The following is a 16,043-nucleotide window of genomic DNA, read 5'->3' on the forward strand; positions in this document are numbered from 1 at the left end:
TTTAAAACCTCAGCTTGGCCAGCTAGAACTTGGTTATATTCAACTGGACGTATAAGAGAATTTAAGTACCTTTATCTGCACTTTTGTTTTAAAAAATACAGTATTTAATTTGATTTAAACTGTGTATGAAGGAGTGTTGAAGGAATTTTTAACTGAAGTTATTCTGCTCTTCAGTAACTTGAACTGAAGCTAGTGTTGGCTCTGCTTTGATTTCCTGTCCTTGCATATTTAAACTGGTGCATGTGAAATAATTCCTGCTTTAAAACCTCAGCTTGGCCAGCTAGAACTTGGTTATATTCAACTGGACGTATAAGAGAATTTAAGTACCTTTATCTGCACTTTTGTTTTAAAAAATACAGTATTTAATTTGATTTAAACTGTGTATGAAGGAGTGTTGAAGGAATTTTTAACTGAAGTTATTCTGCTCTTCAGTAACTTGAACTGAAGCTAGTGTTGGCTCTGCTTTGATTTCCTGTCCTTGCATATTTAAACTGGTGCATGTGAAATAATTCCTGCTTTAAAACCTCAGCTTGGCCAGCTAGAACTTGGTTATATTCAACTGGACGTATAAGAGAATTTAAGTACCTTTATCTGCACTTTTGTTTTAAAAAATACAGTATTTAATTTGATTTAAACTGTGTATGAAGGAGTGTTGAAGGAATTTTTAACTGAAGTTATTCTGCTCTTCAGTAACTTGAACTGAAGCTAGTGTTGGCTCTGCTTTGATTTCCTGTCCTTGCATATTTAAACTGGTGCATGTGAAATAATTCCTGCTTTAAAACCTCAGCTTGGCCAGCTAGAACTTGGTTATATTCAACTGGACGTATAAGAGAATTTAAGTACCTTTATCTGCACTTTTGTTTTAAAAAATACAGTATTTAATTTGATTTAAACTGTGTATGAAGGAGTGTTGAAGGAATTTTTAACTGAAGTTATTCTGCTCTTCAGTAACTTGAACTGAAGCTAGTGTTGGCTCTGCTTTGATTTCCTGTCCTTGCATATTTAAACTGGTGCATGTGAAATAATTCCTGCTTTAAAACCTCAGCTTGGCCAGCTAGAACTTGGTTATATTCAACTGGACGTATAAGAGAATTTAAGTACCTTTATCTGCACTTTTGTTTTAAAAAATACAGTATTTAATTTGATTTAAACTGTGTATGAAGGAGTGTTGAAGGAATTTTTAACTGAAGTTATTCTGCTCTTCAGTAACTTGAACTGAAGCTAGTGTTGGCTCTGCTTTGATTTCCTGTCCTTGCATATTTAAACTGGTGCATGTGAAATAATTCCTGCTTTAAAACCTCAGCTTGGCCAGCTAGAACTTGGTTATATTCAACTGGACGTATAAGAGAATTTAAGTACCTTTATCTGCACTTTTGTTTTAAAAAATACAGTATTTAATTTGATTTAAACTGTGTATGAAGGAGTGTTGAAGGAATTTTTAACTGAAGTTATTCTGCTCTTCAGTAACTTGAACTGAAGCTAGTGTTGGCTCTGCTTTGATTTCCTGTCCTTGCATATTTAAACTGGTGCATGTGAAATAATTCCTGCTTTAAAACCTCAGCTTGGCCAGCTAGAACTTGGTTATATTCAACTGGACGTATAAGAGAATTTAAGTACCTTTATCTGCACTTTTGTTTTAAAAAATACAGTATTTAATTTGATTTAAACTGTGTATGAAGGAGTGTTGAAGGAATTTTTAACTGAAGTTATTCTGCTCTTCAGTAACTTGAACTGAAGCTAGTGTTGGCTCTGCTTTGATTTCCTGTCCTTGCATATTTAAACTGGTGCATGTGAAATAATTCCTGCTTTAAAACCTCAGCTTGGCCAGCTAGAACTTGGTTATATTCAACTGGACGTATAAGAGAATTTAAGTACCTTTATCTGCACTTTTGTTTTAAAAAATACAGTATTTAATTTGATTTAAACTGTGTATGAAGGAGTGTTGAAGGAATTTTTAACTGAAGTTATTCTGCTCTTCAGTAACTTGAACTGAAGCTAGTGTTGGCTCTGCTTTGATTTCCTGTCCTTGCATATTTAAACTGGTGCATGTGAAATAATTCCTGCTTTAAAACCTCAGCTTGGCCAGCTAGAACTTGGTTATATTCAACTGGACGTATAAGAGAATTTAAGTACCTTTATCTGCACTTTTGTTTTAAAAAATACAGTATTTAATTTGATTTAAACTGTGTATGAAGGAGTGTTGAAGGAATTTTTAACTGAAGTTATTCTGCTCTTCAGTAACTTGAACTGAAGCTAGTGTTGGCTCTGCTTTGATTTCCTGTCCTTGCATATTTAAACTGGTGCATGTGAAATAATTCCTGCTTTAAAACCTCAGCTTGGCCAGCTAGAACTTGGTTATATTCAACTGGACGTATAAGAGAATTTAAGTACCTTTATCTGCACTTTTGTTTTAAAAAATACAGTATTTAATTTGATTTAAACTGTGTATGAAGGAGTGTTGAAGGAATTTTTAACTGAAGTTATTCTGCTCTTCAGTAACTTGAACTGAAGCTAGTGTTGGCTCTGCTTTGATTTCCTGTCCTTGCATATTTAAACTGGTGCATGTGAAATAATTCCTGCTTTAAAACCTCAGCTTGGCCAGCTAGAACTTGGTTATATTCAACTGGACGTATAAGAGAATTTAAGTACCTTTATCTGCACTTTTGTTTTAAAAAAATACAGTATTTAATTTGATTTAAACTGTGTATGAAGGAGTGTTGAAGGAATTTTTAACTGAAGTTATTCTGCTCTTCAGTAACTTGAACTGAAGCTAGTGTTGGCTCTGCTTTGATTTCCTGTCCTTGCATATTTAAACTGGTGCATGTGAAATAATTCCTGCTTTAAAACCTCAGCTTGGCCAGCTAGAACTTGGTTATATTCAACTGGACGTATAAGAGAATTTAAGTACCTTTATCTGCACTTTTGTTTTAAAAAATACAGTATTTAATTTGATTTAAACTGTGTATGAAGGAGTGTTGAAGGAATTTTTAACTGAAGTTATTCTGCTCTTCAGTAACTTGAACTGAAGCTAGTGTTGGCTCTGCTTTGATTTCCTGTCCTTGCATATTTAAACTGGTGCATGTGAAATAATTCCTGCTTTAAAACCTCAGCTTGGCCAGCTAGAACTTGGTTATATTCAACTGGACGTATAAGAGAATTTAAGTACCTTTATCTGCACTTTTGTTTTAAAAAATACAGTATTTAATTTGATTTAAACTGTGTATGAAGGAGTGTTGAAGGAATTTTTAACTGAAGTTATTCTGCTCTTCAGTAACTTGAACTGAAGCTAGTGTTGGCTCTGCTTTGATTTCCTGTCCTTGCATATTTAAACTGGTGCATGTGAAATAATTCCTGCTTTAAAACCTCAGCTTGGCCAGCTAGAACTTGGTTATATTCAACTGGACGTATAAGAGAATTTAAGTACCTTTATCTGCACTTTTGTTTTAAAAAATACAGTATTTAATTTGATTTAAACTGTGTATGAAGGAGTGTTGAAGGAATTTTTAACTGAAGTTATTCTGCTCTTCAGTAACTTGAACTGAAGCTAGTGTTGGCTCTGCTTTGATTTCCTGTCCTTGCATATTTAAACTGGTGCATGTGAAATAATTCCTGCTTTAAAACCTCAGCTTGGCCAGCTAGAACTTGGTTATATTCAACTGGACGTATAAGAGAATTTAAGTACCTTTATCTGCACTTTTGTTTTAAAAAATACAGTATTTAATTTGATTTAAACTGTGTATGAAGGAGTGTTGAAGGAATTTTTAACTGAAGTTATTCTGCTCTTCAGTAACTTGAACTGAAGCTAGTGTTGGCTCTGCTTTGATTTCCTGTCCTTGCATATTTAAACTGGTGCATGTGAAATAATTCCTGCTTTAAAACCTCAGCTTGGCCAGCTAGAACTTGGTTATATTCAACTGGACGTATAAGAGAATTTAAGTACCTTTATCTGCACTTTTGTTTTAAAAAATACAGTATTTAATTTGATTTAAACTGTGTATGAAGGAGTGTTGAAGGAATTTTTAACTGAAGTTATTCTGCTCTTCAGTAACTTGAACTGAAGCTAGTGTTGGCTCTGCTTTGATTTCCTGTCCTTGCATATTTAAACTGGTGCATGTGAAATAATTCCTGCTTTAAAACCTCAGCTTGGCCAGCTAGAACTTGGTTATATTCAACTGGACGTATAAGAGAATTTAAGTACCTTTATCTGCACTTTTGTTTTAAAAAATACAGTATTTAATTTGATTTAAACTGTGTATGAAGGAGTGTTGAAGGAATTTTTAACTGAAGTTATTCTGCTCTTCAGTAACTTGAACTGAAGCTAGTGTTGGCTCTGCTTTGATTTCCTGTCCTTGCATATTTAAACTGGTGCATGTGAAATAATTCCTGCTTTAAAACCTCAGCTTGGCCAGCTAGAACTTGGTTATATTCAACTGGACGTATAAGAGAATTTAAGTACCTTTATCTGCACTTTTGTTTTAAAAAATACAGTATTTAATTTGATTTAAACTGTGTATGAAGGAGTGTTGAAGGAATTTTTAACTGAAGTTATTCTGCTCTTCAGTAACTTGAACTGAAGCTAGTGTTGGCTCTGCTTTGATTTCCTGTCCTTGCATATTTAAACTGGTGCATGTGAAATAATTCCTGCTTTAAAACCTCAGCTTGGCCAGCTAGAACTTGGTTATATTCAACTGGACGTATAAGAGAATTTAAGTACCTTTATCTGCACTTTTGTTTTAAAAAATACAGTATTTAATTTGATTTAAACTGTGTATGAAGGAGTGTTGAAGGAATTTTTAACTGAAGTTATTCTGCTCTTCAGTAACTTGAACTGAAGCTAGTGTTGGCTCTGCTTTGATTTCCTGTCCTTGCATATTTAAACTGGTGCATGTGAAATAATTCCTGCTTTAAAACCTCAGCTTGGCCAGCTAGAACTTGGTTATATTCAACTGGACGTATAAGAGAATTTAAGTACCTTTATCTGCACTTTTGTTTTAAAAAATACAGTATTTAATTTGATTTAAACTGTGTATGAAGGAGTGTTGAAGGAATTTTTAACTGAAGTTATTCTGCTCTTCAGTTATTCCCACCCACCCGCCCTGTTTTTGTTTTGGTGTTAATCTTAGTGGCATTGAAACTGCCCGCCCCTCAGCCTGCCTCTGGGCCCATCTCATTTGCTCACTCAACTGAGTGCAGTGAGATCATATTCTGATTTCCTACTGTGTACAAAGAGAGCATCTGGGAAATAGAAAAAAAAAAAAATTTAAGCTTATTTCCTGCCTTTCTTGTTAAGTGGTACAGACTATTTGTAGGCTTCTGAGCCCCCAAGCCCTTCTGTGTTTGAGGGAAGCCTTCTAGCTTGTTTTTTTTCTTGTAACTAGCCAGTTTTCTAGTTTCAGCACTCTAATCTGTTTCTTTGATCTCAGCACTTGTTCAGAAAAAAAAAAAAAAAAAAAAAAAATTTCATCTGCTTTTACTGTACTTGTGTTTTTACCTACTTCTTTTACTTTTGCATCATCTTAAAATACTCAATTGTATTTATTACTGCTTGGTGTAACTCATTCTAAGCCTTTTGGTTTAAACACTTGGGCTTCGGACCAGTTAGTTGTTTTGCACTGAGAGGGTTTGTGGTCTGCACTGTTGTGGCAGAACAGGTAGCTTACATCCTTCTAGGTTGAGAACTGCTGATTGAGGGCTCAGTGTCTGTTATTCTAAAAGTGTATTAATTCTGGTTTAAGTACTTGGGCTTTCAAGCCAGTTATTTTACATTAAGAGGGTTCGTGGTCTGCACTCTTGTGGGAGGAGAGGCTGGACTCTGCCCTTCTGAGCTGGGAATTTCTGGTTAAAGGCTTATAGTGCATGCATATCTGAACTGTTTCTTACTGAAGTTGGTGCGCCTTGTTTGCTGTGGCACAGACTGGATTCGGGCCTGCTGGATCTAGCTTTGTTTGTGTAACTTGAGCACTAATCCAGACATTCTCTAAAGTATTCAATGGTATTTATTACTGCTTGGTTGTAACTTGATTAAAGTGTAGCTATCATTCAAGTCTTTTGGATTAAGCACTTGGGCTACAGACCAGTTGTTTTACATTAGGAAGGTTTGTGGCAAGCACTGTGGTGGCAGGACAGGTAGCTTTCATCCTTCTAAGTTGGGAACTGCTGATTGAGAGCCCAGTGTCCAAGTGTATTAGTTCTGGTTTAGGCACTTGGACTTCAGGCCAGTTATTTTACATTAAGAAGGTTTGTGGTCTGCACTCTTGTGGGAGAAGAGGCTGGACTCTGCCCTTCTGAGCTGGGAATTTTCTGGTTAAAGGTTTATAGTGCCTGAATATTTGAACTGTATCTTACTGAAATTGGTTCACCTTGTTTGCTCTAGCATAGACTAGATCCAGGCCTACTGAATCTAGCTTTGTTTATATGCTTGTTGTTTGTTTGCTTGTTATTTCCCTGGAAGCTAATTCCACCTAATACGCAACTTCTCAGCTTCTGTGGATCACTAGTGATATCTGCATTGCTTACTGTACTTATTTCCTTGTTTCACTTGAAAGAAAGTTACTGTTTGTCGTTTTGCATTTAGTTACTTGTAACACATTGCACTCAAGCTACCTGGCACTTGCTCACTAAAGCAATTATATAAGTCAGCACTAAAAATTAAAAGCACTACACCCTCACTCCCCACTGGCCCTTGTTTTCAATTAAGGATTTCCCAATATTATTCTAGCATGTCCAAAGGTCAGTTGTCAATCTCCTCTCCGGTCCAGCTGGTGAATCTGGGAATCTTGAGGCAATGTTATAACTGCCTCATGTACACAGACAACCCTCTCCTCCTCCCACATAACACAAATACTTGAGAGATGCAGCTATTTAGCCAAACTGGAGGCTGAGCTCTCTCAACTCAGGACTGGCAAGACCAGACAGGAGGAGAAGGCAACTACACACACCACAAAACCAGCCTCACATAATGCTACCACTCCACTGAATCAAACACATAAACACACAAAGACATACTCGGAGGCTCTGAGTAAAATTTACCTAAACAGCAGAGGCCTCCAAAGCAGACACCCAAACAACTGCTACCTCAAGACACCCCACAAGCAACACATAAACCACAAAAGCAGTGTGCAAAGCAGTCACAGCCCTTAAGGCCAAATACAACACCAAACATACTTGTCATAGGTGACTCCATAGTCAGACACACTGACGTCCCACTCACCAGGCTGAACAAGGAGAGGGTCACAGTAAGCTGCCTATCGGGCTAGAATCCGCCACATAACACAAGCACTCGGGTCACTCCACGACAAGTACAAATATGACACAGTCATTGTCCATGCTGGTGTGAACGACCTGAGACGCACCTCCCTGGACTACATGAAAAGAGACATAGAGGAGCTCTCTGATTATGTAGCCCAGGCAGGTATGACCCTAACCCTGAGCAGTATCCTTCCTTCACCAAGAATGATGCCACAATATAGAGACAAGATGATCAGCTTTAACAATTGGCTTAATGTCTGGTGTCATTCAAAGGGGATCCAGTGTCTGTCTGCCTGGGATGACATGCTTGACAAGCCACGCTGCTTCGCAAGGGACGGCTTGCACCTGTCACCCCTGGGATTCCGGATATTGGCTAAGGCTCTTGCCACCCCATAGTGCCTTTTTAGGCAAGGCTCAAATTCTAAACCTACCACCCTAGAAAACAAAAATGGGAAGAAATTGAGGGTAATGCTGCTCAATGCCAGAAGTCTAAATCTCAAAATGCACGCACTCGAGGCCCTTCTCAGTATGGAGAACATCGATGTCTGTGCTGTAACTGAAACCTGGTTCAAGGCTCCTGAGAGCACCCGGCACTATTAGGTTTTACCTCATATCATGCTCGGCCCCAAAACCCGGACCACTCCACAAAAGGAGGGGTGTATCCATATTCATAAAGGATACTCACACCTCCAGGTTGGTGGCAACGCATGAAGCTTGAAACCATCCAGGTGCAACTAACCATAGGCAAAACTGCTCTACAAATTGTAGCATGCTACAGGCCACCCTCTCAAACTCAGGAACCCCACACAGCCTTCCTGAAGACACTGGAGGGTATAAATGTATCTCCAAACACCATCATATTGGGAGACTTCAACTACCCGAATATAGACTGGGAACATTACTCAAGCCCTAACTTTCTAGCCCAACGGTTCCTGGAGTTCATAAATTCAAATGCCATGGAACAGCTAGTTACTGTTCCCACGAGAGGAGAAAATATACTAGATCTCATTGTCACAAACATGGGGACAAAATGCTCCACACCGAAGTATATCCCTCATTGGTGAGATCTGATCATAAACTAATCTCACTGGAAATCCACATCCCGCCCACCCCAAACAAAAAGACCATAGTGAAGAACTTCTCTAAAGCAAACTTCACACTACTCAAGACTGGTGTGGTATCCTTCAAGGCCCCTGAGTCAGAGGAAACCACAACCCAAGCTGTGGAAGCCCTTACAAATGCCTTCTATGAACACCTCCAGGACTGCATGGATCAGGCAATCCCAAATAAAACCAAGACTCTTTCCACAAAGGGCAAACGTCCAGTCTGGTGGACCCCAGCCATTAACAAACTTTACAATAAGAGGAGAAAGCTATTACATGATAGAACAAAATCCATAAAAGGGAAGTCACCCTGATCATTATTAGTAAAAAATACGAGCACTCATAAAATCAACTAAGGCCAATTTTGAGAGAAAAATTGCCATGGATTCAAAGGACAATCATAAGGCCTTTTTCAGCTATGTTAGGAACCTGGGTGGAAACTCACAGATATGCTCAGAATTAGTCCAAAATGATACAAAAATCACTGAACCCACAGACATTGCCAACATACTGGCAGACAGGTTCAGTGCAAACTTCACCCCTCTCCCCTAAAGGAGAGATAACTATCCCAGCCGAGTGTAGCCTCCCGGACATCTCAAATGCGCAGGTGAAAGCTGCTCTCTCTAAAGCTAAAAACACAGCATCAATGGGACCGGATGGTGTCCCCGGCTGTGTGCTACACGAGCTAAATGAGGAATTAAACCCGCACATAAGGCAGCTGTTTAATCTCAGCCTTACCACAGGATACGTGCCCAAGGAGTGGCGACGGCAACTGTGGTCCCACTCCACAAAGGTGGCGCCTCACGGACCCTGGTAATTACCGCCCCATAAGCTTAACAAGTCTAGTCTGCAAAGCTATGGAGAGGATCATAATGGAGCTCATAAACAAAGATATAGGGGACTTGCAGACATTGGACCCGACCCAGTTTGGCTTTGTCAAGGGAAGATCATGCCTTTTGAACTTGGTCGACTTCTTGAAATAGTCACCAAGGCCATTGATGAGGAAAGGCAGTCCATACAGCCTACCTTGACCTTGCAAAGGCTTTCGACACAATACCCCACTCGGGTATTGTAGAAAAACTTACCAGCTTAAATGTAAACCCATATGTCACAAGATGGGTTGCAAACTGGCTTAAGGACAGAACCCACAGGGTTAGAGTTGCTGGCGCTGTGTCAGACTCCAAGCCGGTCACAAGTGGTGTCCCACAGGGCTCGGTCCTTGGCCCCTATTGTTTGGCATCTACTTCTCAGAAGTACAGGCCAACATGGGAGGACTTTGGCTGACAAAGTTTGCAGATGACTGCAAACTGGGCCATAGTGGAAAGTGCATCGGACACGGATATCCTTCAGAAGGGACTCACGGAAACAGATAGCTGGTGCCAGAGCCATGGCCTGAAGTTAAACGCCAAAAATGTATAGTCATACCCTTCGGGAAAAACAAGGTAACCCCAAGCTACCATATAGGTGGCAATCCACTAAGCACAGAAGAGGTTATCAGGGACCTGGGGACCCAGGTTGACAGTGGCCTTTCTTTTGACACTCACATTGCTAAAGTGGTTAGAAAGACCTTCTACATTGCCCACCTGATCATGAAGGGATTCACATCCAGATCTAGTGAGGTCATTGTTCCCCTGTACTCTTCACTTATCAGACCAATGATCGAGTACAATGCCCCATTCGGGATGTATCTCACCCGACATCTGCAGCAATTGGAGAGACCCCAAAAGTTCCTCACCAAAAGGATAAAGGGACTCCAAAATCTGTCATATGCTGCCAGATTGAAGAAACTCCAGCTCTATTCAGTCGCATACCGTCTGCTCAGAGGTGACATGTGCCTGACATACAAGGCCATGTCCAACCCGGAATTAATGGACATGCTCCACCTCAAAAATCCAAATCCACCAAAACCACTAGAGCAAGCGACTTAAACCTTAGCACGGATATAAATAGGACATGCTGGAGGGATAGATTTATCACTCAGAGACTCCCTATGCTGTGGAATAAAATCCCGGTCCATGTGAGGCAGAGCACCTCGCTGACTCTGTTCAAGAGAAATCTAGACCTGTGGATGGGAGATCGTAGGTTTACCCCGGGAATCATCTCTGGGTCACTGCTGGACAGAGGCACAACAAACTAATGGGCACAGTATTTTTTCATATAAGGGGTGGCGTAAGCCACAATAATTTGGGCTAGGCTTATAAATGCCTTAGGGCAGATAGCCTAGTATAAACCTATGAACCTATGAACCTATGAACCTATGAACATGCCGTGTATCTCTCCTCATTTAATTATCCCTGATCATATGAATCATAGATCCTTACAGTCACTCAATAATGCTGGACATTAGAGTTTCATTATTCTTATTGTCTGTAATGTGCAGCATGATGCTAGAACTGTTGCTGTATTAACGTTTTAAACTGAGTCCATGTAATGCTGTAAATATTCTCCCTGGTATCATCTAGTGTTCCTCCAGATAACATAATGGAGGCTTCCCCAACACAGATACCCTTTTGCTGTTGCCTTTTTAATCTTTTAAGTCATGGTGTTTTGCAATTCATGAGTCATGACAGATATTACAGTTCTGTACGTCTTCTTATGTAAAATAACATCAACTACACTAACTGATTAGTTAGTATGGTAGATTAATGCTGCTGATTTCTGTATCAGTGATACAGAGTTTGAACACTTCCCTCTCCCCATTATGCCATATATATTTTTTTTTCTTAAATACTTAAGTATGTCTTCAATATTTTTTTCTTAAATATTTAAAGGGACAGTCCCAGAAATTTTTTTGTTTTGTTTTGATTCTGGTCTTTGTTTACATTTTCAGTTTGACTTTCTGAGAATATCCCAGCTTTGCCTTCAGGGGTTGGGGGAGGGGTGCTTTCAAGAAGTTTCAGTGGTCGTCAAATTCCATCTCAAATTGTAGTTGTACTCACAACAGCTCTCACTGTGTCATTCATTAATTTCACCTGTGCTCTCTATTCTTAGAGAAAAGCAGCCTTTCAGGAATTTTATGACCTCACTTGCTACTACTGTGCAGGAAACCATATAAGCAGTGCAAAGCTAAAACATTATTAAACAGAGTTTTCTGTTCGTTTCCTATTTTATTTTGTGTGGATTCCAGAATGATAGCTAAGTGCTATGATGTTATGCATGACTGCCACTTGCTCTGTAGACAGCATCAGAATGATGCAAGTTTTGAACAATAGTAGAAGCAGTCTTTTTGTTCGTGTTTTGTTTTTTGATCTTTGAATACTAGCCAAGTGTAATGTTTTTCTGACTTGCTGTAAAAACAAAAAATGTGTGGGACACAACCAGTAAATTTTAAATAACAAAGTCCAAAACTTACTTTCACAGTGGGGGTTGTACAGTATGGCAATCTGTGATAGTTTTACATATTAATTCTAAGATTGCTTTCCAACAGAGTAAGGGGAATATGTCAAGAGACTGCTAAGATTTAGTATGAATTCACTAAACTGTACTCTTTTGACTGTACTGCTTGCAGTTATGCTATGCAGAATAAATAAAGGAAATGCACTGCGTTATCGGGCTGCACAATTAAGATAAGCTTTTTGACGAGTTCATAAAAAGTAAACACTGAGTGTTTTGCCTAACCACACACACAAACACACAAAAATGTAATAACCTTATTGTTTCCCAGTGATCAAGAACTGAAAGCTTTGACAGGAACTGAATATTGTTAATGGTGTTCACCAGAGGGATTAAAAACAGGGCTGCATAAAGTAAAGTGAAACCAGGAGTCGGGTTGATGATGACATTGTAAATGGGTAGTTACAACTGGGAGGTATCAGGGCAAGTTTCTTTTGGTCACAATTTTAGACTTTGGGATTGTCCCTTTAAGAAATATTTCCCACTGTCCCTGGTATCTATTTTTGGTTCAGTGGACTAATGCCATTTGGGTGAAGTGTGAAGGTTCAGGGTTTGAATCTGTTTTAGGGCCTTTAAGGCACACTATATAGAATACCAGTAGTGTCTAGTGTTACCTGACCCATATTGATACACACACACACACACACACACACACACACACACACACACACACACACACACACACACACACACACACACACACAAGCATACATGCCTCCAACACTACTTGTCTGCTAATCTCCCTAGTACGTACCTCACCTGCAATGAGTGAACCAGAAGTTTTGGTCTTATTCATTAACACAAGTGACCAGGAGCAACAATATTAATTTATGCAGCCAAGCAATTTCCTGAATTACTTCACTGTATAAATGCCATACTGCAGGCAGTTCTAGGTGACAGCACATGGCTAATTAGCATATGACTCTCTCCTGGAATGCTTCATTAGTGTGTAACATGGCTGTGGAGACAGTCTACTGTGGTGCTGCACGTCTTTATGCTAAAGCACAATGGTAGGGCAGTTTCAGAATATGCCAAGCTTACCATGAGGTGTATATGTTGTGTAAAACTCACAGTAACCTTTTGGAATTTGGACACTGATGTAAAATTATCATCATACAAACCTTGTTCTTTGAGTACTGTTCTTAAAGCTTCCAGCTTTAGAGAACTCTAATCTCTAAAGCAAACCACTTTCACAACCACGGAAAAATGGATGCACGAAAATCACCTCTCACTTAACGCTAACAAAACTAAGATTCTTCTTTTCACCCACTCAAAATCCAACACTACCGAAAAAAATTAATTTCAAATTTCTTGCCTTAACAACTCCAGCATTAACACCGTTCCCTCCGCTAAACTCCTAGGTGTCACAATCGATGAACACTTAAAATTCAATACCCATATCCAACTTAACATAAAAAAAACCCATATAAAACTCAGCCTGCTATACAGAAATAATCAATTCCTCTCCCCCTCTACTCGTCATACCTTAGCCACTACATACCTCCTCCCATCTCTTCTATATGGCGCCCCTCTGCTTACAAATCTATCTTCTACCCTAACCTCCAAACTGGAAGTATGCTACAATAAAATTTCAAAATTTGCCTCCAAGGCAAACTCCCTCTCTCATCACTGCACATCACTACAAACTCTAAAGTGGCTTGAACTCCCAAATCAACTAGACTACCTCCAAATTGTCTCAGCCCACAGGTTAATCTTTCAACCCACCCTCTGCCCTGCACTATCCAATATTCTTCAACCTTACTCCCCCCCCAGACCCCTTAGATCTTCTAACCAAAACCTTATTTCCATCCATAAACCCAAACGCCCATCTGGTCAGCTTTTACTCTCCTTTTCCCTTGCTAAAAAATGGAATGCCCTTCCCTCTGTCCTGAGGACCTGTGACAACCTACACTCCTTCAAAACTCAACTCCTCTCCTACCTGCATACTCACCAAAAATGTAACTGCACACTTCACTCTATACCCCCCAAACTCCCCCCTTCCTTCTCTCCTGGCTAACCTTCATTACCTTCATATTTCTCTCTTGGTCACACTCTGCCAAGGTAACTAACAACTACTGCTAACCCTATACAATGTTTCCTTTCATCCTCCTAGACTCTTTCCTTAACTTCAAATGTCACTGAATTACTGCTTTGAAGGAATTTGCGGGAGGTAGTCTACCAACTTAAATGCTTACCTCCTACGATTTAAATAATTCAACCTTTTGTATGTAAATCATTTTTTCTCTCTTTGAATTCTAATTGTACTTTGAAAAATGTGATCTAAAGTTGTAGGTTGACACAATGTTCTTTTTATGTAACTCATTCTTAGCTTTGAATTTTATTTGTATGTCTAATTATTATGTCTTGTAACATTGTATTGTGGAGCTTTTCTCCCCGGGCCTCCACTGAAAATGGTCTCTTTGGCCCAGTGGACCTCCCCGGTCACCAAACTGGAATAAATAATAAATAAATAATACTCTCCTTGTTTTGTTTACTGCCGGCAGGGTGTTTATCATTTGGTTTTGAATAAACTGAATAGTATAAAGTCTGCAGGTTTAATGTTAATATTTTAACTCTGAATACATTTTTAATTTAGCTTGCTTTACAGGCACTTAGGTGCGAAATGCACTGTTTTTGGGTACAACAGTGTTTGCCTGCAACTTACTGCAGCTGAGTAAGTCTATGAGTTGTTAACAAGCTAATTCTTGTAGTGCAGGGTTTGATTCCCGCAGCTTTCATTTGTCTGCTTCGTGACTCTAACCAAGTCACTTCACCAGACAGTACTCCTAGTCTGCCCCTGAAAATAGAGACCTACTTCCAATGGGTTATCCCAGGCTCACATTATCAGCAGGTGCATTACATGTCTTTAAATCCCTGCAGCCCTCACATAGCCCTAGGTAGTGCTTCAGTATAAACAATTTGACTATAAATCACAGAATGTCTCTTGTAGTTTAATGGCTTTCAATGTACTTTCAATAAATGTGAGTTTCAATGGGAAGATAATTTTTACTGTTGCTACTACTAAATCTGTTTCCAGTGTAACTGTAACAGCTGAAAAAAAATTAAATCCAAATATTTGTGGTTGTAAAAATAAAGAAAAATAGTATAAACACACTGTGACAGGTCTGAACAGTGTTTTATGGTAAATGGGGAGAGGCAGCCAAGTAATGGGATGCTGGTATGGCTGGGGAGGTGGAGGATACCCATGCCATTACCCTACCTTGGGCACCATTTAACAATAATCCAGCTCTGGTCAGATTCCGTCACATTTGGAACTGGTATTATCAGTCTGCACAGTACCAAACCCTCTTATTTTTATGACTGCAGGTGCTTATGTTCTGTTTTGAAGATTCTTCATGCCTCTACTATATTTGAATGCTTGTGTTTCTGACTTACTAACTGTAAAATGCTTTCAGTTTACTGTTATGTCAAACTGAACTGTCTGCATCTAAACTTTAGTGCTGTGTAAAGATTATGTTGAAGATATTCTCCTGCTTTTTGTAGAGTGAGGGGAATTTCCTGTTTTCTGCCATTGCGGAAAGGAAGATTGTACTGAATCATTAGAGCTGGTTATGTAAGCTGCTTGAAGACAAGTCAGAAGCAAACTGAATGTCTTAGAAAATTTAGTACAAATCACAGTGCTAATTTATAACAGTGATGTTTTCCTTACAGTGGTGATGAATCTGAAAACTGAAATGCCTCCATTGGTTTGTGATCTGTTTTGGAGGAAAGGATATTGACACATTGTTAAGTCTTTATGCTTCTAAAAGGATGGGCCATGAGATGAGTACTTAATAAATGTATGCTTCCATTTTCTAAAATTATTTGTTTTTGGAAAGTTATCTGTGTTGTATGCTGCACATGGAACTACACCAGCTATAAGCAGATCACACACAGAATTAACAGTTTAAAGTCTATAACAGTGTTACTTTTTGTTGTTGTTGTGTCTTTCGGCTTTTCCCGGTTAGGGGTCACCACAATGGAACTCCGGTCAGCTAATGATTGGCAGTAGATTTTTACGTGCCTAGTTGCCAGCCCTGACACACAACCTTCCACGAAGGTACGCCCATTCATGCATGTCTCTACACAGAAGACGATCTTGCTGAGAATCGAACCGGACAACGTCTTACTGTGAGGCGACAACGCTACTGATTAGTATTAATGCTGCTGTTGCATTGTAACTGTTGTGAAATTTTTAGCACTGTTACTAATTCATCATCATTTACTAGCTTGCATTTATATGTGCATATTTGTAATAAGTAAAGAAAAATGAGATGGCGACACCCTGTAAACATTTTC

The sequence above is a fragment of the Protopterus annectens genome, chromosome 8.part0, assembly GCF_019279795.1.
Source record: "Protopterus annectens isolate FY-2018-M chromosome 8.part0, PAN1.0, whole genome shotgun sequence".
In the NCBI taxonomy this organism is placed as follows: Eukaryota; Metazoa; Chordata; order Ceratodontiformes; family Protopteridae; genus Protopterus; species Protopterus annectens.